The 24,098-nt window shown below is 43.5% G+C and overlaps 1 protein-coding gene across 3 annotated transcripts in view; it reads right to left on the bottom strand.

Annotated features, from left to right (window-relative positions):
* LOC126272493 (sex peptide receptor) overlaps positions 1–24,098 on the bottom strand; it is a 3,488,090-nt gene that overhangs the window by 402,710 nt on the left and 3,061,282 nt on the right. The window lies entirely within an intron of this gene.

The raw sequence follows: 24,098 nt of genomic DNA, 5'->3' as shown, positions 1-24,098 counted from the left end.
GCTGGTTCCCCTTATTCCCCCTCAGCTACACTATGTCGGCGATTGCGCAAACAAGTTCTCCGCGTACGCGTACACCACCATTAATCTCCCACGCAAACATAGGTGTTACACTCGTCTGGAGTGAGACGCTCCCTCGGGGGTCCACCGAGGGCGGAACCGCACAATAACCCTGGGTTCGGTGTGGGGCGGCGGAGGGGTGAAGACAGCGGTAATCGTCGTGGGGTTGCAGACCACTGCGGCTGCGGCGGGGAAGGAGCCTCTCCGTCTTTCTAGGTTCCCGGTTAACATAACGTAACATAACATAACCCTCTACTTTAGCATGGAAATTCCAGGCCACACACGAGCGACGCGACATCTGCAACAATCCGGCCCCTTGTCATCGATCGTTCTCTACACAGTCCCGAATTGACCTCAACCGACTTTCATCTGTTTCCAGGAGTTAAAAAGCAACTTCGAGGACTTCGATAGTGATGAACAGATGCAGGCAGAGGTGAGGCTGTGGCTTCGTCAACAATTTCAAACATTCTACAGTTGTCCCAGAACGAAAAATTACTCTGCAGCGGAGTATGAGCTGGTATGAAACCTCTTGTCAGATTAAAACAGTGTGCCGGACCGAGACTCGAACTCGGGATCTTTGCTTTCCGCGGGCAAGTGCTCTACCGACTGAGCTAACCAAATACTGGCGGAAATAAAGCTGTGAGGACGGGGCGTAACTCGTTCTTGGGTAGGTCAGTCGGTTGAGCACCTGCCCACGATAGGCAAAGATTCGGAATTCGAGTCTCGATCAGAGTTTTATTCTGCCAGTTAGTTCCATTCAACAGTGATGTTATCATGAAACCTATCTCTCGTTGGGAGAAATGTGACTATGATGAGAATTAAACATGTAGACAAAGGTATAGAATGGTAATACAGCTGGTTTTACTGAAAAATCTGTAAGAGTTGTCATATAATAAACTCAGAGGCATTACATTTCAGCACGCCCTCGTAAGTGCTCAATGACAAACGCGATGGCCTCCTGTCAGGAAAAATTAACTTGTTCCACATTCTATAACCCCGCCAACCCCCAGATTCATCACATGTGTTGCACTAGGTATAGAACTGGATTTCACAACACGTGGAACAGTGAGAAGGGGAGGAGGTTGCAACGTTTGTGCTCTTACACAATAATAAGCGCCTTTGAAGTTAACATGAATACAAAGTTCTGCTCCAGCATTCAGCTGCTCTCGGAGACGTCAAGCAGCGTACGTTCACCAGGCTTTACACAGGAGTGGTTGCTTGAGATACTGCCCCAGAGATCGAACCCCTGCGATTAGCATCACAAAAGCCACCCTCACGGTGCCGCGTGATCTTACGTACTGAAAAGCGGGAGGGGGGTGGAGTGTGGAAGGGGCGGAGAGGGAGAAGTTGTAGAGAGGGTTTCAGGCGTCTGACATCTACATGTTCGGAGAGCGCCGTAGAATCGTTACCGTCTCAGTGCGGCACGGAACTTGTTTCGTTCCGTTGTTAGTCATCCCTATAGAGACCAGCTCTTTGCCGTCGGTAAAATTCCGCCGTGCTTCTAGAGCACCGGCCCTCAGACTTTCAATTCTTTCTGCTGAAGAAGCTATACTGACGTTGTGCGGTGGCATCTCGGGCAGTATGTACCACATGAATAAATATTATAGTTAGTTATTAACTTCCAAAAATAGTATGTTTTAAGTTCCTAACAGATTAGCTATAGTAAGGGCGCTGAAAGCTGGCCACCGGCCCTCCAAGTAAGAAGCTGCACAATTCGGAATATTACATGTCTGTTGTTCTCTGTTTCAGGCTGCTGCCACCCTGAGCGTTCGCAGAGTCGTGCCACTGTAACTACGTGACGAAGTGTTGTTTTGTCTGTATGAGCGGATGGTCAGTTGATAACTGACATGGTCAACTATTACTGTACGTATATTTAAATGCATTATGCAATATGAGACAAGATCATCTAGTTTACTAAATGTTTTGAATGAGATTCTTCTTCTACTCACTGCGTTGTACAGTACTGCAACAGCCTTAGTTGGATCTCATATCATTGTTACAAAAAAGTAGTCCATGCTTACATGGCCTTCTCGATAACATGCATTTACGAATCCATGTTAGTTCCGTTTGAAATTTATACCATAGCAACTGATCTGTACAAGTTGCGCACCACCATGCAGAGTTAGCACTAGAAGACAGACAATAACACGCTGCACCTCTGACATCTTCTAACCCCTCAGTGACTGCGCTACTTACCCTTCTGCCCTTATGATAAATGTCCAACCTCACTTAGTTCGCGGCCAAAATCACGAGCACTCCGTCTTCAGGCCACGAGTGGCCTACCGGGACCATCCGACCGCCGTGTCATCCTCACTGGAGGATGCGGAGAGGAGGGGCGTGGGGTCAGCACACCGCTCTCCCGGTCGTAAGATGGTATTCGTGACCGAAGCCTCTACTATTCGGTCGAGTAGCTTCTCAATTGGCATCACGAGGCTCAGTGCACCCCGAAATATGGCCACAGCGCATGTCGGCTTGGACGGTCACCCATCCAAGTGCCGACCACGCCCGACAGCGCTTAACTTCGGTGATCACACGGGAACCGGTGTAACCACTGCGCAAGGCCGTTGCCCAAAAATCACCGAGGCCAATCATAATTAAGTACGTCTTAAAATACTGGTTTCTCTGTATATTTGTTTGCTACTGAGGAGGACCATTATGCTCTTGAAGCTCTCGACGTATTGATTCGGCTGTTAGTTGCTAGATGCACATTATTATAAAGTACGGATGAGAGCTGCAGGCACCACGAATAATTGACCCGAGCCCCATATTCACATCTATTGTCATATAGCAATACAGGGATACAAACGCGTGACGAGTTTGCTGATTCCGATTAATTTATGGTCGTGAGTATCAACTTTATATTGAGTTGCTTTGTGCGGTATCATCTCTTCTTTGAAGTTCATGAAACATAATGCACTCCTTGGAATGTACTGTTCACGTTTTTTGAAAAGGGGAACATCATACAGATGTTTCTTTGGACTGTGCAATCGTTTCTGTAAATATTCTACAATATTATCTACTTTACGTAAAGGAAATTTCTGTAAAGCCTGCCGGCTGGTGTGGGCGAGCGGTTTTAGGCGCTTCAGTCTGGACCCGCTTGACCCCTACGGTCGCTGGTTCGAATCCCTCCTCGGGCAAGGATGTGTGTGGTGCCCTTAGGTTAGTTAGGTTTAAGTAGTTCCAAGTTCTAGGGGACTGATGACCTCAGATGTTAAGCTCCATAGTGCTCAGAGCCATTTAAACCATTTCTTTAAAGCCTAATGGATGGCTCTCCGTTACTTGATAACTTTGTATTCTCAAACAAATATTAAGCTCTCACCTTTAGAATGTTGTCTTTTATAATTAACTGCTGTTTAATTCGGTCATTTCCGTTACAATGTCTCAAATGGGCATATGGCAATGTCCGCGTCCGATAGGCAGCGCAACTTGTCTGGTTTTCTTGTCAGACGTGTAGGGCACCGGGGCCGTCATCCTGAGTTGTTCCTTGCAAGGGGTACCCACTAAAGGCTGCAGACCTTTTAATTTTTAATATTTGGCTTGAGGATGTCTGCTCTAAATATTAGCTATTGTCTTCTTGTAATGTAACTTCACGAGAGTAACCTTTCTATGACACCACTTTTGTTTCATCTTGGTTAATATTTCTGTCAAACCTTAGAGGTGTTGAAACGTAGTTCAATGTACAAAAAAATTACTTGTAACCAGTTGGCTGTCCCATTTCTTCGTAGAAGATGAACGGCTGTAATATAATATATGTGAAGTTCATTTTTTGCGTCACTTCTGAGGAGCAACGAATATCTCAATAGCGAAAGGAGGAAAATGCCATTACTGATAGATATTTACAGCACTGTGTTAAAAAGTCTTATGGTAATCTTCAAAAATATGTTTGCAATTCAACGTAAATAAGACACACGACTTTGAGCCACCAGAACCATTTCCATTCAACGTATGTGTACCAAGTATATAATTTTCTTGATCTCTGTATGTACATGCATTATCGGAAACCACAGTGAGTAGCTCGGTAGAGGTTATCATACCAAGGTTTACTTTATAGGGCTTAAACTCGTTCCATTGACGTATGGGCCAAGGGAAGAATGATTGCTTCAGAGCCTCTGAGTACACTGTAACTAGTCTAATCTTATCTTCACGGTTTCTACGGAAGCGCTATGTTGGGCACGTACATTCAGACATTCCTCATTGGTACTTGAAACTTTTTAAGTAGGCGTTCCAGTGGTACTACGCGTCTGTCATCAAGCGTTTGCCAGATGAGAGTGCTCGCCATTTCCGTTACGTCCTCTTGTGCGTGAAGCAAACCTCAAATGTCTTCGATGTAACAGCCTCAAATAAAACGAGAGTCAGTGTTGGCTGCGAGAAGGATGTTTTCTGCAAAGCGGTAATTTTGACAAAAACCACATACGTGAGGAACTGTCGTGCAGACTTAGTCTAATACGCAAAATTACATTTGCCTCAATTTCTTTTAAATGGAGAGCAGCAACAGCGGACAGAATAACACCTTGTACATTATTTCCTTTCGAGCAGGTAAGTTCCTTTTAACGTCTCACATATATGACAACGGAGTATGACTCACTGTCTTCCTTATAACTTCCGCCACCTTATGGTTGCCATGCGCGCACCTTTTAAAATAGAGCATTCAGATTTTCTTGAAATAGTTCCAATCCACGCCCAAGTGTTCTGTAGGCGCATCTTGATTAACTACAGTTTAGTATAAAATGTAAAATGTATTCCTTTCCACAACAAGTGTTATCGAATTAGTGTATCTTAGAAAGTCTTCATTCACCACAACATTCAAGTTCTAAATGACGGTACGCAGTATTTTAAGAAGTTTTCAGATTTTTGATATATAAAAGTTTCTAAGGACTGAAGGATCTTCTTTTATTTAAAAACTTCATTTTTATTTGAAATTATAGTCCACTGAAAAACTGAGCATTTCGATATGAACCTTTTAAATGGTAAGAAATGCACCATATTTTGACGCCTCTGCGAATGAAACACACACAACAACAAAAGTTTTGCATCACCTCGGTTCCCAGAACTCCTGAAGATAGACGTTCACTGTGGATATTGTATCACAGTCACAGTCCCTTTGACTGTTCAGAGCTGTCACTAAACTCACCCAAAGATTTAAACAACCCTGCACGAGCAGCTCCTATTAGACGGAGGGGTTCCAACAGCCGATCATTTCCAGTCATTCCACCAGTGAAGAGGTACACGGGTCGTGTTGTCTGTAGTTCAACCATGCCTAGACGGTCAATACAGCGGTTCTATCTCTTTCGCATTGTTACTTTGTGCCAGCAAGGGCTCTCAACAAAGGAAGTGTCCAGGCATCTCGGAGTGAACCAAAGCGATGTTCTTCGGACACGGAGGAGATACAGAAAGATAGGAACTGGTCGATGACATGCATCGCTCAGGCCGCCCAAAACGGGGTACTACTGCGATGGATGACCGCTACCTACGGATTATGGCTCGGAGGAAACCTGACAGCGAACACCACCAAGTTGAATATTGCTTTTCGTGCAGCCACAGGACGTCGTGTTACTAGTCGAACTGTGCACAATAGGGTCCCTGAAACTCAACTTCACTCCATACGTCCACGACGAGGTCCATCCTTGCAAACACGACACCATGCAGTGCGGTACAGATGGGCCCAACAACATGCAGAATGTACCACTCAGGATTGGCACCACGTTCTCTTCACCGATGAATGTCGCATATGGCTCCAAGCAGACAATCGTAGTAGACGTGTTTGGAGGCAACTAGGTCTGGTGAGCGCCTTAGACATACTCTCCAGCGAGTGCAGCAAGGAGGAGGTTCCCTTCTGTTTTGGGGTAGCATTATGTCGGGCCGACGTACGCCGCTGGTGGTCATGGAAGGCGCCGTAGCGGCTGTACGATACGTGAATGCCATCCTCCGACCAATAGTGCAACCGTATCTGCAGCATATAGGCGAGGCATTCTTCTTCATGGACGACAGTCCGCGCCCCCATCGTGCACATCTGGTGAATGACTTCCTTCACGATAACGACATCGAAAAGAGTGGCCAGCATGTTCTCCAGACACGAACCCTTTCGAACATGCCTGGGATAGACTTAAAAAGGGCTGTTTATGGACGACGTGACCCATAAACCACTGTAAGGAATCTACTCCGAACTACTGTTGAGGAGTGGGACAGTCTGAACCACCAGTGCCTTGATGAACTTGTGGGTAGTATGCCACGACGAATACAGGCATGCATCAGAGCAAGAGGACGTGCTACTGGGTTTTAGAGGTACCGATGTGTACAATAATCTGGACCACGACCTCTGTAGATCTCACTGTACGGTGGTACAACATGCAATTTGATGTTGTCATGAGCAATAAAGAGGGTGGAAATGATGTTTATGTTTATCTATAATCCAATTTTCTGTACATGTTCTGGAACTCTCGGAATCGTGGTGAGGTAAAGCTTTTTTTGCTGTGTGTAGTTGTGAACGCAGACGTTGTATTGATTTGTGTCATAGACTATGTAAAACGCAGTTTGTTCTCCATATCCTTTACTTTCAAATCCGTCTTCCAGATAGCTACTGCACCGAAGAGATCGGGGAGCACTAAATATGCTCTAACTGAGATAAGCCTTTGTGTTACCTGTAAAATTGACCATAATTATAAACGTATATTTTACTTGGCGAAAAATGATACTTGCACGGAAGCTGTCGTGGGTCATCGAGTATGCCAAAATGTTTCAACACTGTGGCTCTAGTCACGCAACTAATATTGTACATATGTTTTTTTTTCAGGATAAATTTCAGTTATGAGTTGCAAATAAATTTTATTGTTGTTAACGGTTTCGACAAATTATTTTGTCATCGTCAGAAGCCTTACGAATTTGGGATATTATACTTCTTTAGAACTTTACTATGTATTTGGCTGCAGTGTAAACAGAATATTACAGAAACTTACTTAGTTTATTAGACAGTCAATATCTTCGTGACTCAAGGATGATGCCAAGCTATGTTTAGAAATTCAGATATTGGGTATCATTATTTTAAAACACTGTTTGACAATTTATAGTAACTAAATCGCAGCTATGTATCTGTTGTGCTAGCAGCAGGGATTAAATATAAAAGCAAATATAAAATTATGATTATGTCCTATAAAGAAGTTATATAAAGTACATTTTAAAAAACCTGACACATAAATCTAACACATGAAAGTGATGGGCTAATTTACGTATTTTATAAGAGATGATACGCAATCAAGATAGTTTCTGTTTCCTAATGCAAGTTGATCATTCAACAAATCTTTTGAATTTAGGTGAGAATGTCTATATATTCTGAATTATTCATAAAGATTCAAGTTGTAACCCTAATTTCCATGTTAAGAAGGGATGGAGGAGGATTACTAAACTAATATACATCTGTAATATACATTTTATACCTCACAAAAATGTACAGCCAACTTCTGAAAAATTGTAGGACCCCAAATTTTGTAGGCTTCTGAGGATGACAAATTAATTCGTCGAAACCGGTAAAGATAGTAATATTTATTAGCAACTCATGACTGAAATTAATCCTGAAACAATAATGCTATAGTTGCTGAAAATTACATCCATGAATAAAATAACTGTGTATATGATTAGTAGAGCTTTGTGCTATGAGGATATCACCGTTTAAAAATATAAGACACCCCGCAAGACAAAAATAATCGAACGATTTTATGGCTGCGACGTAGGCAGAGAAAGAGAATCGTTCGTCAAACAAAACTTCACTTGTGACGCGGAATCGACGTTTTGCAAACAAATATTTACGTATTTGCGCAGCTCACAATGTAAACCATAGTTATGCAGGAAGTGGTGGAGTGAAACAGTCATTGTTTACTCTGCAAAAAGTAGCTTTTGACCTCGTAGATCTACTTTTGTTGATTTATTCGTAGCTATAAATATATTTATCAAACTACATTGGCTGCTCTGTCGCTTCTTGGCAAAACAGCTTATACATTATCAATGGAAAAACACGCCGCACTGGCGTAGAATTACGTATTACCATCATGTATTATTTTGCCAACCGAGTCTCAGCTGTTACGCCATCGTCAGGTACAAAGATAAATTTGTACCTATCTATGGCATAAAAGCAACATACCGACTTGTATAGTAATAAACGATTGTAGAATAATCCATCAGTGTCGCAGTTTCTTTCACTCATAATTTTTCATCGTATTCTCTATCTTCTTTTACCGTTTTTCGTTCTTACATTCATCCGGGTATCAAAATATTTTGTAAGAATGGTATGGGGAGGAACAGGTCGCTTCCACACATTCAATGTCGTACCTCCACCTTTCAATGAGACACACAATTTCAAGTAGAATTAGAAACCTTCCCAAGGCCTACCAAACGAAACACTTCGTTGCCTCTCTTTGTTGATGGATCCGGGAAAAACTATTGGCTGTAAATCTAATGCTTAAGTTGCTCCTATTTAGAGTGCTGGGCTTAACTGCTCAACTTTTCTAGGTATTGATTTGCGATCCACTGTGTCGTGTGTCACAGTGAGTAACAATACATGTACGTTACACCGCAAGGGAAACACAAGGACCTCTTAAAAACATAACAGCTTTGTCAGCTCATTCAATCAAATTATTTCCCTTGCCTTATTTATACACTACCAGCGTATATTATTGTAATAGGGAGGGAGTTGAGTTCATAAGAAGTAGTTTCCCCCCATGTTACTTACAACGCACGACAATGAATATCGGGTTTTACTTTGATCTTATATCCTTGAGAAACAGGTTCATAATACAAGTAGATTGCACTAGCATGTAAATTATTTTTTTTTTGAAAAGCTAGAAAGGTTGGTCAACAAAAATTACTAAACAGGGTGAACTTAAAAACAAAAAAAAAACAAAAAATTGAAAACATTAATTTTGGAGTAATTTTGTAAAAGAAGTTGAGCAAAGGTGACAGTCTATAAATGTTGTATCTCATTTCATTTCTTTATTTAAGCCGAGTGTCAGGATGTGGTTATTAATGTATCATCATGGAATTGAAAATATTCCCCTGTAAGTATTCTTTGTCTTTTTCCGTTGTCATTTCGACTCTCAATTTAAGCTAAATGTGGATTTGTAAACATTGTTGTTTCAGGATTTCTGCTGTTATTGAAGTTTTAGTTCAATGTCACTTCCGTTTCAGAAAGGCAGTTCTTAATTTTGAATCCCGAAAAGTGTAGCATTGGAGTGCGTGTCAGATATAAAAAAAATCTGTAACCATTTACACCAGCGTACTGGAGTTATTATTGCGATAAATATATCTGATGTCCACAGGTGTCTCAGGAACTGACAAATAATTTCGAGGTTCTCCCATAAGGGGCAGCTTTACGCCAAAGTAATACAAGAAGTTAAAAAGGTCAGCGTTGGCCTCAATATTGATGGTTTATTGGTAGCAAAATCGATTTTCAATCACATAGTGATCATCATCAGTGCTTTGATGTACAAAATAAACTCACAGGTACAGGTATCAAGTTATTATCAGTAACCAAAGCTGAGAAACGGTCACAATAACTTATACCGCTGTTTATATTCACCATTCGTTGTACACACAGCACTCCATGGAGTCGCCAATCAATAAAATTTTATCTGTTTGTGCATGTGCAGCGTATTTTAAATACAATAAGTACAAAATCAAGCTGGCGATCGCAAGTCAACATATCCTGTTCAACAAGGAGTGTATCAAGAAAAATGTTACCCGATGGTAAGATAGATGAATGTAAGCCGCGGCTTCAGTTATTGTGATCGTTTCTCAGCAGGAATTTTACGATTCGTATGAATTTAAGTCTTGTTGACAGCATTCCTACAGCTATGTACTGGTGAATCTATGAAACAGTCGCATAATATGTTCCTTTTATGTTTCAATCGCTATAATAACGCTAGAGAACGGGTCCGAAGAAATTCTACCGAACTGTAACAATAAAATAATTTTTTATGTTTTAATTTTTTTATGTTGTGCAGCATCATACTTTTAGTGCAATGGGAAAGTATTGCAGAATTATTATACTTTCTTGCATTGTGATAAGTAGAAAACCTACATCCCGTAAGTAACCTAGTTAAATAGTGACAACGATGTAACGGCAGTGCTCAAAACTTCGAACTTAATGGTAGTGATAAATCTGTAGGATGTTTGTATTCCGGAGTGCAACGGTATCGTCAGATGACTATAAAGTTTCAGATATTGGTAGCACACAGGTAATATAATCGGAACAATTGTACTGATGACGCAGGCTAATCCCCGACACTACAACACTACCGCAGCCAGCTGCAGGTGGTGGCACATATCGGCAGTAGTGATGCGTTTCGCTTTGGATCTGAGGAAATTCTTTCTGGATTCCAGGGGCTATCTGATTTGGTGAAGGCTGCTGGTCTTGCTTACGAGATGAAGGCAGAGCTCACCATCTGCAGCATCGTTGACAAAACCGACTGCGGACTTTTGGTGCAGAGCCGGGTGGAGGGTCTGAATCAGAGGCTCAGACGGTTTTGCGACCGTCTTGGCTGCAGACTCCTTGACTTGCACCATAGGGTGGTGGGGTTTCGGGTTCCGCTAAATAGGTCAGGAGTTCACTACACTCAGCAGGCGCCTACTCGGGTAGCGGAGGCTGTGTGGTGTGGACTGGGTGGTTTCTTAGGTTAGAAGGCCTCGGGAAAGTACGGGGTGGGCTGCAATTTCAAAGGGTGCATGGAAAATACAGGACGTGCTTGGATCAAGGAACAGTCTGAATTGTAAATTGTTGTAGTTGTGCTGGGAAAGTCCCTGAGCTTCAAGCGCTAATACAAAGCACAGAAGCTGAAATCGTTATAGGTACAGAAAGCTGGCTAAAGCCTGAAATAAGTTCTGCAGAAATTTTGACGAGGTCTCAGACGTTGTTCAGGAAAGATAGATTAGGCAGAATTGGTGGTGGAGCGTTTGTGTCTGTCGGTAGTGGTTTATATTGTAGTGAAGTCGAAGAAGATACTCCGTGCGAATTGGTATGGGTGGAGGTTATACTTAACAGCCGAACTAAGTTAATAATTGGCTCCTTCTACAAACCCCCACACTCCGATGATATAGTTGCTGAACAGTTCAGAGAAAATTTGAGTCTCGTAAGAAATGAATAGCCCACTCATACGGTTATACACTCCTGGAATTGAAATAAGAACACCGTGAATTCATTGTCCCAGGAAGGGGAAACTTTATTGACACATTCCTGGGGTCAGATGATCACACTGACAGAACCACAGGCACATAGACACAGGCAACAGAGCATGCACAATGTCGGCACTAGTACAGTGTATATCCACCTTTCGCAGCAATGCAGGCTGCTATTCTCCCATGGAAACGATCGTAGAGATGCTGGATGTACTCCTATGGAACGGCTTGCCATGCCATTTCCACCTGGCGCCTCAGTTGGACCAGAGTTCGTGCTGGACGTGCAGACCGCCTGAGACGACGCTTCATCCAGTCCCAAACATGCTCAATGGGGGACATATCCGGAGATCTTGCTGGCCAGGGTAGTTGACTTACACCTTCTAGAGCACGTTGGGTGGCACGGGATACATGCGGACGTGTATTGTCCTGTTGGAACAGCAAGTTCCCTTGCCGGTCTAGGAATGGTAGAACGATGGGTTCGATGACGGTTTGGATGTACCGTGCACTATTCAGTGTCCCCTCGACGATCACCAGAGGTGTACGGCCAGTGTAGGAGATCGCTCCCCACACCATGATGCCGGGTGTTGGCCCTGTGTGCCTCGGTCGTATGCAGTCCTGATTGTGGGCTCACCTGCACGGCGCCGAACACGCATACGACCATCATTGGCACCAAGGCAGAAGCGAATCTCATCGCTGAAGACGACACGTCTCCATTCGTCCCTCCATTCACGCCTGTCGCGACACCACTGGAGGCGGGCTGCACGATGTTGGGGCGTGAGCGGAAGACGGCCTAACGGTGTGCGGGACCGTAGCCCAGCTTCATGGAGACGGTTGCGACTGGTCCTCGCCGATACCCCAGGAGCAACAGTGTCCCTAATTTGCTGGGAAGTGGCGGTGCGGTCCCCTACGGCACTGCGTAGGATCCTACGGTCTTGGCGTGCATCCGTGCGTCGCTGCGGTCCGGTCCCAGGTCGACGGGCACGTGCACCTTCCGCCGACCACTGGCGACAACGTCGATGTACTGTGGACACCTGACGCCCCACGTGTTGAGCAATTCGGCGGTACGTCCACCCGGCCTCCCGCATGCTCACTATACGCCCTCGCTCAAAGTCCGTCAACTGCACATACGGTTCACGTGTACGCTGTCGCGGCATGCTACTAGTGTTAAAGACTGCGATGGAGCTCCGTATGCCACGGCAAACTGGCTGACACTGACGGCGGCGGTGCACAAATGCTGCGCAGCTAGCGCCATTCGACGGCCAACACCGCGGTTCCTGGTGTGTCCGCTGTGCCGTGCGTGTGATCATTGCTTGTACAGCCCTCTCGCAGTGTCCGGAGAACGTATGGTGGGTCTGACACACCGGTGTCAATGTGTTCTTATTTCCATTTCCAGGAGTGTAGTTGGTGGGGACTTCAACCTTCCCTCGATATGTTGGCAAAAATACTTGTTCAAAACCGGTGGTAGGCAGAAAACAACTTCCGAAATTGTCCTAAATGCTTTCTCCGAAAGTTATTTCGAGCATTTAGTCCACGAACCTACGCGAATTGTAAATGGTTGCGAAAACACACTTGACCTCTTTGCCACAAACAAACCAGAGATAATAGAGAGCATCATGAATGATACAGGGATTTGTGATCAAAAGGTTGTTGTAGCTAGGCTCAATACCGTTTCTTCCAAATCCTCCAGAAACAAAAGCCAAACAATTTTATTTAAGCAAGCGGATAAAGTGTCAGTAGAAGCCTTCCTAAGAGACAATCTCCATTCGTTCCGAACTGACTATGCAAATGTAGACTAGATGTGGCTCCAATTCAAAGATATAGTAGCAACAGCAATTGTGAGATTCATACCTCATAAATGGTAAGAGATGGAAATGGTCCCCCATGGTACACAAAACAGGTCCGAACGATGTTGCAGACACAACGGAAAAAGCATGGGAACTTCAGAAGAACGCGATATCCCGAAAATTGGCTAAAATTTACAGATTTAGCACGGATTTCAATGCGAGATGCCTTTCATAGGTTCCACAACGAAACACTGTCTCGAAATTTGGTAGAAAATCCGAAGAAATTCTGGTAGTATGTAAAGTACACAAGCGGCAAGACGCAGTCAATACCTTCGCTGCGCAGTGCCGACGGTACTGTTACCGACGACTGTGCCGCTAAAGCGAAGTTATTGAACGCAGTTAACCGAAATTTCTTCACCAGGGAAGACAAATGGAATATTCCAGAATTTGAAACACGAACAGCTGCTACCATGAGTTTCTTAGAAGTAGATACCTTAGGAGTTGCGAAGCAACTCAAATCGCTTGATACGGGCAAGTATTCAGATTGTATACCGATTAGGTTCCTTTCAGATTACGCTGATACAATAGCTCCCTACTTAGCAATCAAAAACAACCGCTCGCTCACCCATAGATCTGTACCTACAGATGGGAAAATTGCGCAGGTCGTACCAGTGTTTAAGAAAAATAGTAGGAGTAATCCATCGAACTACAGACCTATATCACTGACGTCGGTTTGCAGTAGGGTTTTGAAGCACATACTGTATTCAAACATTATGAATCACCTCGAAGGGAACGATCTATTGATACGTAATCAGCATCGTTTCAGAAAACATCGTTCTTGTGCAACGCAGCTGGCTCTTTATTCGCACGAAGTAATGGCCGCTATCGACAGGGGATAGTTGATTTCTATATTTCCGAAAGGCTTTTGACACCGTTCCTCACAAGTGACTTAAGCTGCTGGCCTATGGGGTGTCGTCTCAGTTGTGCGACTGGATTCGTGATTTCCTGTCAGGAAGGTCGCAGGTCGTAGTAATGGACGGCAAATCATCGAGTAAAACTGAAGTGACATCAGGTGTTCCCAAGGGAAGCGTCTTGGGACCTCTGCTGTTCCTGATCTATGTAAGTGACCTGGGTGACAATCTGAGCAGTTCTCTTAAGTTGTTCGCAGATGATGTTGTTATTTACCGTCTAGTAAGGTCATCCGATGACCAGTATCAGTTGCAAAGCGATTTAGAAAAGATTGTTGTATGGTGTGACAGGTGGCAGTTGACGCTAAATAACGAAAAGTGTGAGGTGATCCACATGAGTTCCAAAAGAAATCCGTTGGAATTCGATTACTCGATAAATAGTACAATTCTCAAGGCTGTCAAGTCAACTAAATACCTGGGTGTAAAAATTACGAACAACTTCAGTTGGAAAGACCACATAGATAATATTGTGGGGAAGGCGAGCCAAAGGTTGCGTTTCATTGGCAGGGCACTTAGAAGATGCAACAAGTCCACTAAAGAGACAGCTTACACTACACTCTTTCGTCCTCTGGTAGATTATTGCTGTGGGGTGTGGGATCCTTACCAGGTGGGATTGACGGAGGACATCAAAAGGGTGCAAGAAAGGGCAGCTCGTTTTTTATTATCACGTAATAGGGGAGAGAGTTTGGCAGATATGATACGCGAGTTGGGATGGAAGTCATTAAAGCAAAGACGTTTTTCTTTGCGGCGAGATCTATTTACGATATTTCAGTCACCAACTTTCTCTTCCGAATGCGAAAATATAGGTAGGAATGATCATCAAAATAAAATAAGGGAAATCAGAGCTCGAACAGAAACGTTTAAGTGTTCGATTTTCCCGCGCGCTGTTCGGGAGTGGAATGGTAGAGAGATAGTATGATTGTGGTTCGATGAACCCTCTGCCAAGCACATAAATGTGAATTGCAGAGTAATCATGTAGATGTAGAAGAATTAGTTGCGCCGTTGTATAAAACATGCAAGACAAAAATGGCTGGACAGCTGGGGGAACCACAAATGAAAAACATTAGGCAAGCATGCTCATTGTGACAGCGCGTCAGTCCAAGTACCACCTAACATCTGTCGCAGAAACAGTAAGTGGACAATAGTTCAAGTAGAGAAGCTGTCGAAGATATGCAAACCACATCTGACTTCTCTCCCACCATGTACAACACGTTCATTCCAGGTTGCGCAGCAGTGGGGATATCATAGTATATGTTTAGAGGTACAGGGTGGTTATAATTAAACTTCTGCTTCTTCAGCCAGTGTGAACGTAAAACTGTTTACCGTATGGGTTCTCAAGTTTATAACAATGATGCTCAGTCTGAGCACTGAAGGATTTGCGTTATTCTTAGTGATAGTGTCGCGACTTGCTGGTACTTTTACGGCGACGCAGGGTTCAAACACAAGCGTAAGTGGGTATTACAGTTGCAGAAATTCAACCTGGTCCGGACAAGATGAGCAGGAGCTTACTCGTAAAGCTGTTTTATCAAAACAATAGCAATACTTCTCCTGCCACTCGCGACTATCGACATGTTAAAGGAAGGTCTCTTTTCCGCACCCAGGACGAAGAACGTGATGTGGAAGTTTGATATAACTGGTGATTTGTTAATTGCTATCGAGAAAGGTTGACGCCCGGTTGACCCCCAATTTGTTAAAAAAAGCTGCTGTTGGCATGCCTGAGATTGGTGGACGCAATGTGCGATATTCAAGCAGTGCATGAGCGTTGTTTGCTGTTGGAAACCGTTTGAAACGTGCAGCGAATAATTACGAAACGTTATCCGTAAAGCTTCCAGACTGTCGTGCATGCAGATGGTCGTCACATCGAGCATCGTTTGTCACCTGGAATGGAAACATCGTTAGCCTTGCAGGTTAAAATTAAAATGTGTTTCTTTCCTTATTTCTCTTCCGCATGTCCTCACAATGTTTCCACATATTTTCATTGTAATACGATCACTCGTTTTCGATGGGATTCATCTCTAGTCCCTGAAGTTTAACCATAACCTCCCCGTACACCCTTTGTAGACGTACAGATCTTGCGTCTGTAGCAGAGTTGTTGTTGTTGTTGTTGTTGTGAACTTAAGTCCAGAGACTGGTTTGATGCAGCTCTCCATGCTACTCTATCCTGTCGAAGCCCCTTCATCTTCGAGTAATTATTGCAACCTACATCCTTCTCAATCTGATTAGTGAATTCATCTCTTTGTCTCCCTCTAAGACTTTTAGCCTCCACGCTGCCCTCCAGTGCTAAATTGGTGATCCCTTGATGACTCAGAACGTCTCCTATCAACAGATCCCTTCTTCTAACAAAGTCGTGCCAAAAATTTCTCGTCTCCCCAATTCTGTTCAGTGCCTCCTCATTAGTTTTGTGATCTACCCATTCGTCTGTAGCACCACATTTCGAAAGCTTCTATTCTCTTCTTGTCTAAACTATCTTCCATGTTTCACTTCCGTACATGGCTACACACCATACAAATACTTTCAGAAAATCCTTCCTGACATTTAAATCTATACTCGATGTTAACAAGTTTCTCTTCTTCAGAAACGCTTTCTTTGCCATAACAGTCTACATTTTATATCCTACCTACTTCAACAGTCATCGGTTATTTTGCTTAAAAAATAGTAAAACTCATTTACTACTTTAAGTGACTCTTTTCCTAATCTAATTCCTTCACCATCACCTGATTTAATTCAACTACATTCCATTACTCTCGTTCTGCTTTTGTTGTTTTGTTCATCTTATATCCTTCTTTGAAGGCACTGTCCATTCCATTCAGTTGCTCTTCCAGGTCCTTCGCTGTTTCTGACAGAATTACAAAATCGTCGGCAAAACCTCAAAATTTTTATTTCTGCTCCACTGATTTTAATTCCTACTCCAAAGTTTTCTTTTGTATCCTTTACTGGTGGCTCAATATACAGATTACATAACATAGATCATAAACTACAACCCTGTCTCACTCCTTTCTCAACCATTGCTTTCCTTTCATGCTCCTCTACTCTTGTACCAGCCATCTGGTTTTTTTACAAATTGTAAACAGCCTCTCACTCCCTGTATTTGACCCCTCCCCCTTCAGAATTTGAAAGAGAGTATTGCAATCAGCAATGTCAAAAGCAAAGTATCGTTAGAAAAATAGAGTACAAGGTCGAGTATTTTGCTTAGATAGATTCGTGAACGAACAACATAATATACGTAGTAGGTACGAAAATGTATCCGACAGCAAACAACGGCGTACGGCATCGCAGGAGACATATATTTTCCAGAATGCTTGCTTGGACTAGAGCGTCTACGTATAACGTTACCAAAGATACATCTCAGAATAATGTATGGATTTCAAATTGCGGTATCGTGTTCGAAACAGGTAGGTCATTAGGAGCCGTGTGGGAGTCCAAGGGCTCCCAGGAGTCGGTCGTGGGAGTGGGTAGTTACTGAATCTAGCCAGTCAGTAAACAGAAGCCGCCTCGATTTTCACGTGGGCGGCAAGGAGCAAAACTGAGCCTCAGCAAGTTTATGGACGCTACGTACCCTGGTGAGATTCTATGTCGGAAACTAAAGCTCATATAGTTACTAAAATCAGTTCCAGTAGAGCTACAGAATATCCGATAAAAATACTGAAATCATAATACAGAGACTAATTCATTAAAATTAGTACCAACTTTGTACAATGCACAGAAAGATACCTAAGTTAATGTGCAAAATTGTTTATAACAAAAGCAACAAATAACTCAAATGCCTTACATATGCATTTCATACACTTGTTGAATAGCTATAGAAATCATCTACAGAGTAAGTATATATGACATGCCGGCAAACAGACAAACGAACTGTCAAAAGTAAAATGTTTCGTTGTTATTTCTGCTTGGAAAAACAAGTAATTGTCTGCATTACATGAAAAGATCCTCTGAATGAATTGTTTGTCCTGTTGTTTTGAATGAATTATGGTTATGCTTATTTAACAAGAAATCTGCAATTAATTTTTGTAAGGGAGTTACTTGAACAACATAGTGTGTCGCTGTCAAGAGAGAATAAAGAAGCACATTTGACCAGCAATTGCCGTTCCAGTTAAGCGATGTCCGATGCGAATTAAAGTTATTAAATTATAGTACTTGACTGTAATGAAATGATATTCCTGGGAGTTGTTCAAATGTATTTAATGTGTTTATTCGGAATACTTAACAATTGTGTAAAACGTATGTGTAGACACTTGTGGTCAGGTATGCTGATGCTCTTTTGGCCAGGGTAGTGAGCTACGTGAACAGAATTGAGGAAGGAGCAATCGGAATGGTTGTCTGAGCCGTTTGGGAACTGCTCTTGTTGTGGTACGCTGATAACGTCTTGTGCGGCTTATGGGTATTGTGTGTTGAGTGATAACGTGGCGTGCAGTTAGTTTGGACTTAAACTCGAAGCTATTACAGGCTCAACTGCAATGCAAGTCTATACATCCTCTAGTGCTAACGCCCTCGTATTCTATCCAGACGCCTCCACGACCAAAGTGCAAGATGTTGCTGACACCTCCGTGGCCAAATTGCAAGTTGAAGCGGACGCTTCTGTGACTGAACCCGAAGTAATTCTCCTGAAGCGCTCACTTACCCCGTTCTAATTCTTTCCCGCGGAAAAGTGTTAATTGCCCTTTTAAAGATTAAGAAGCGCGGCTGCCCAATGGCTAGGGTGCTCTCCAGTTGGAGGATCCCATCAAAATTCCACGTCTCCTGCAGACGCCAATCACAACACCAACATATCCCCGCCACTAACAAGAAACATTGATTTAATCACTGCGTTCTGGACGTCAAACACTATTAGTCCTATCGCACCTACTCCTGCATATGCCGTTAGCTTCACTACAGAGAACTTGAGAAATATGGAAAGACCGGTATAAGGCTAGTCTTTGCTTCCTGAACCCGATGCTGTCTAAAAGCGGTAGATAATTACCTTCAAAGGAGTTCCGTCTCGCAATTGGCTTTTCACTGACTTCCCTCCGGACGTAAGGCTGTGCAGCCCTTATATGCAGAAAATGACTTGCCGCCTCCTTAGTACGGCGGTGTATATTCGCTTGAGGACCAAAAACTTTCGAAAACCAGTGGCACATCATATTGTTAACAAAGTAAAGAAATGAAAATTACGTAAAGCGCTGTACTTGTAGACCCCGTAATTCCACCTTACCAGCAGACGCTCCTTTACCGTTTTATCCTGTCGTCGGTCCCTGAATTACAAAACTGCAGTCTCATTTTGTTGAAGACAGCATACGCAATTGCCTGCTGTGTTTCATAACACTCACTGCTCTAATTAAAATTTTGCACAGAGGTAGTGGGACAGCCACAAGAAAAATGTTGTCCCCAAGTACGTCGACTGGTTTGTACAACCTCTGGCCTGCCTGAAGGACAGTTCAGATTATGAAGCTTCAAGAGACGCTGCTATCCATAGCGTGTCGTATGACTATTAGTACCAAACTCACTCAACCACATTCAAATCCTGGAAAAGCACCCTAACCGTATTTTTACTGTAGCATTGATTGCAGAAGGCACGTCCTTCGAGATGATTCCATCTTAACAAACAAGGACTGACGATCTAACAAACAATGCAGAACAAATCTTGACTCACTGGTCAGAGGTAGTATTATGATAAACAGCATACTTCGAAAACTTGCTCTGCATGACATTTACATTGGCTCCTTGCTCTTTCATTACATCATCATCTGACTGAATGTCAGCCGGCCGCGGTGGTCTCGCGGTTCTAGGCGCGCAGTCCGGAACCGTGCGGCTGCTACGGTCGCAGGTTCGAATCCTGCCGCGGGCATGGATGTGTGTGATGTCCTTAGGTTAGTTAGGTTTAAGTAGTTCTAAGTTCTAGGGGACTGATGACCACAGCAGTTGAGTCCCATAGTGCTCAGAGCCATTTGAACCATTTTTTTGACTGAATGTCATTGATACATGTGTATAAGACGTGTGAAGTGTGTAAACTGTAATTTCTGGATTAACAGTGAGAACATGTGTAATGAAAAGTTTGTACATATGCACCCTTAAATGTGGATGAATTTATCGTGGCACATACCAAAAGCAAAAATCCAAAGCAGAACATGACTTGAGGACTGCTAATTATTAAATAGTGTTATTAAATCGTGAAATAAATTTTCTTATGACTACCCATGTTTAAAGAATGGTTAGATTATTGTTTGAGGATCTTATGTACTGCATCCTGTCTGTTGAGTATACTTAATAACTACATGGTTTGACGAAAGGTGGTTAGTGTTTGTGGAAGGTACAAGAACAACGTAAACAAGACATCATGGCCGGCCGGAGTGGACGAGCGGTTCTGACGCTTCAGTCTGGAACAGCGTGACGGCTACAGTCACAGGTTCGAATCCTGCATCGGGCATGAATGTATGTGATGTCCTTAGGTTAGTTAGGTTTAAGTAGTTCTAAGTTCTAGGGGCCTGATGACTTCAGATGTTAAGTCCCATAGGGTTCATAGCCATTTGAGCAAAGAAATCATCAAAGAAACGTTTTGGTGGTATCCTTATTAATTTAACACTCAGTCCAAGACATGTAACTCATAATACAAAACGATAAATAAGCAAAATAAACGTTCAACAAACATTCAAATAAAAAAGAGCCTTATCTGCCGTTTAGAAAAAAAAATGTTAAACATTACACGTGTACTGGTTCACAGACACACGAGTGTTCTGGGGTTCACTTAATGTACACAGAACTCGGGAACGATACGCAGAATAGCCAGACGCAGACGTGGACGTTAGCAGGAAGGCTGGGTTAGACAATCCTATCAACAGGTAACCTTCTCCAGCATCGTAGTTTCTGGGCCGCAGGCGTGTGATCCGGACAAGCAATCATCACTGTCTGCAATGTATGTGCGGATCTATCTCGTGTGGTTGCGGATACCGATCCATCTCTGTTTTGACGGTTGTGATTGTGCTCGCGCACTGGTTGCTCGGGATAATCTATACGGTTAGCGGTAGCAGACAGGAAATAGGATCTTCTATGAATAGAAAGTAGATAGTATTGAGTGCGGGTTTTCGAATTATCAGGAGAAAGTATGAAATTTCATGAAATGACCCTGCCGCAACGAGGAAGACCTTTGTTTTAATGCCCACCACCCCCGAACTCTTTCCCCTATTTCCCGACAATGGGACACGAGCGGCTCTTCTTTGAACTTTTTCGGTGTCCTCTGTCAGTTCTGTCTGACACAGATCCCATAGCAGTAGTCCAGAAGAGGACGGACAAGCGTAACTTAGGCAGTGTTTCTACCGGACCTGTTGCATCGCCTAGGTTCACAGGTGAATACACGTATGTTAGTGTCTAACAGACCAATACGTCGGCAACTGACCACGTTGTGATCATCAGGCGTGCTGACGACCTGACTGTGTAACGTCTGGTATGTCTGTATTTTATTTATTAAAAGCACCTCAGAACTTTAGCTTTCTAAAAGGAATTCGATGAAGTTTGGGATGGCGGTTTTGTGTTCTTAATCTATGATTTGAAGCAATCTCCTCTGGTTATCTGAAAGTAACAGGATTGTTCTATGTATGAATAATGAGATCGTGACGACGGCCTAACTGGTTGGGATAGAGAGCCATTTCTCAGGACCCATCCCTGTCTCGATTCTTCTCGGGAAGCGGACGAAGCATCCCATCTTCATTGCTCCAGTCTTCTATAGAGTGGGATTGACACAGTGTGCTGAGTTACTTGAATAGCTCAGTGATCTGAAGCAACTCCTTTTGTATCTTGATGATTAGTGGACGTACCGTCTGTGTGGCCTCATCCCGTGTTTGAGTGTCTGCCACTAAGGCCTCCTGCGTCGTCTGCCTCGCTGCGGGGGCTGCGTTGGTGGCTTAGGAGTAAGTGTGGCGCTTTGCTAACTCGCCCCCCCCCCCCTCTCCACCGTCGTCTACCCCCACATTAACACCTGCTGTTTGTGGTCCGCACCCAGGAGCAGGAAAGGCGGCGGCACGTTCCGTACTTCCGTGTTTGCACCGACACACTACTCCGTTCTCGGTTCGCGCCCTCAGATACGTGTTGGCGGAATTAGTGCTTTTGCTCCATCTGCCCCGAAAGTCAATTCATTCTGAGACATCTGTTTACTCTTTTTTTTTTTAATCTAAGTGAAGCTTCACATGTCTTGCTGATGACAGCCACTATCCCGACTGACAAGCTGATCCCTAATTCGAATCTCAGTTCTTTAATAATACAGTACCAGAAGTTAGATGTTTGTGTCAGAACTGTAGTAAGGAAGAAATCGACATTGCCATTAGTGTTCTAGAAAACGTCCTTGGGTGGTATTCACCGTGTGATCTATATACAGGGGTTGGGCAATAATATAGAAACACCACAAAAATTGCTTGTTTGGGCATAAATGAAGACCGTAAGAATCTGCAGGTTGCACTTTTGTATTTGAACACGAACAGCACCCGTGCAATCTCGTGAATACGTTGTATTTGCCAGTCGTAGTCAGAACAATGTTCTTTGCAGTTGCGATTGCGTTATGGCGGAAGCGAGTGAATTCATATTTGGGCAAATTGTTGGTGGTCGTGTGGTGGGTGCGTCCAATAATCTAGGAGGCCAAGAGTTTGGTGTTTCAATAGGCAACATGTCGAAGATTTATAGCGCATAAAGGGACAGCGAAAATTCATCATCTGTTAACTCAAAACAAGGATGAAAGTTTGTGTTTAGTGATACAGACAGCCGGTCATTGAAGAGGTTGCGACGAGGACAAGAAGATAACAGCAGCAAGAGTCACTGCAAATCTAAATGTCGCTCTCGAGAACACTATGAACACCGAAACAACACAGCCAATTGCAGAGCGAGATAAAATTCCAAAACCACTGATCAGTGATGCAAATGCCGGTAACAGGAAAATTTGGCCGCGAAGTCATAGAACCTAGACTAAGGAAGAATGTCAGTTGGTCGAAAGAATCTTATTTCACAGTGTTTCCAGTTTCTGGCTAAGTTTTCGCCCCGAAAGTTGTACCACAACTGAGAGTTCCTTTGCAGTTCCAATCACAAATGAAGAAAGAGCCAAACACATTTATATCATCTTGTCTTCACGGTCGTTACGACCAATGTGGCGTTAGAGGCAGTAGAATCGTTCAGCAGATAGACGCGAATGCCGGTACTCTAAGTTTTCTCAGCAGCATTTCGCGTGAAAGAACAACGGATTATATCTACGCATTCCCATTTCAGTTCGTGATGTCCTTATGTTAGTTAGCTTTAATAGTTCTCAGTTCTATGGGACTGATGACCTCGGAAGTTAATTCCCATAGTGCTCAGAGCCATTTGAAACATTTGAACCCACTTCAGTTCACGAAGCATCACCGAGATACTCGATTGTCCGATGTCTTCCTTTAATCCCAATTGGAAATTCTTTACACTGAAGCAGTACTCATGAATTCTCACAGTAATTTTTTCACGTGGTGTCCATCATTCCCTTCCTACTGCCGGCCCTAAGTGTTCGTTCCATTTCACATCGCTTTACAACGACACGACTAGGCATTTAATGAGTGTAACTGGGTGTACCCATGGTGTAGGGGTAGCGTCTTTGATTCAAAATCAAAACGTCATCGGTCCCGAGTTCGATCCCCGCCACTGCCTAAATTTTGATAAATAATCAGCATTGGCGGCCGAAGACTTCCGGCATAAGAAGTCAGCCTCATTCTGCCAACGGCCTTGTCAGAGAGGGCGGAGGAGCGGATAGAGGTTCAGGGCACTCTCTTGTCCTAGAGGTGGGAAATTGCCCCTGAAGGCGGAAGAATCAGCAATGATCACCGACATGGGGATGCAGAAGGCAATGGAAACCACTGCATTAAAGACACGTAACGTGTATCCACAGGACATGTGGCCTGTAGTTGATGAAGTGTCATGATGATCTCTCCATTGGCAAAAGATTCCGGGATAGTTCCCCATTCGGATCTCCGGCAGGGGACTGTCAAGGAGGAGGTTACCATGAGAAAACGATTGAATAATCAACGAAAGGATAACATTCTACGAGTCGGGACGTGGAATGTCAGAAGCTTCAACGTGGTAGGGAAACTAGAAAATCTGAAAAAGGAAATGCAAAAGCTCAATCTAGATATAGTATGGGTCAGTGAAG

The sequence above is a fragment of the Schistocerca gregaria genome, chromosome 5 (assembly GCF_023897955.1).
Source record: "Schistocerca gregaria isolate iqSchGreg1 chromosome 5, iqSchGreg1.2, whole genome shotgun sequence".
In the NCBI taxonomy this organism is placed as follows: domain Eukaryota; kingdom Metazoa; phylum Arthropoda; class Insecta; order Orthoptera; family Acrididae; genus Schistocerca; species Schistocerca gregaria.
This window is presented reverse-complemented; position numbering and strand designations above follow the sequence as displayed.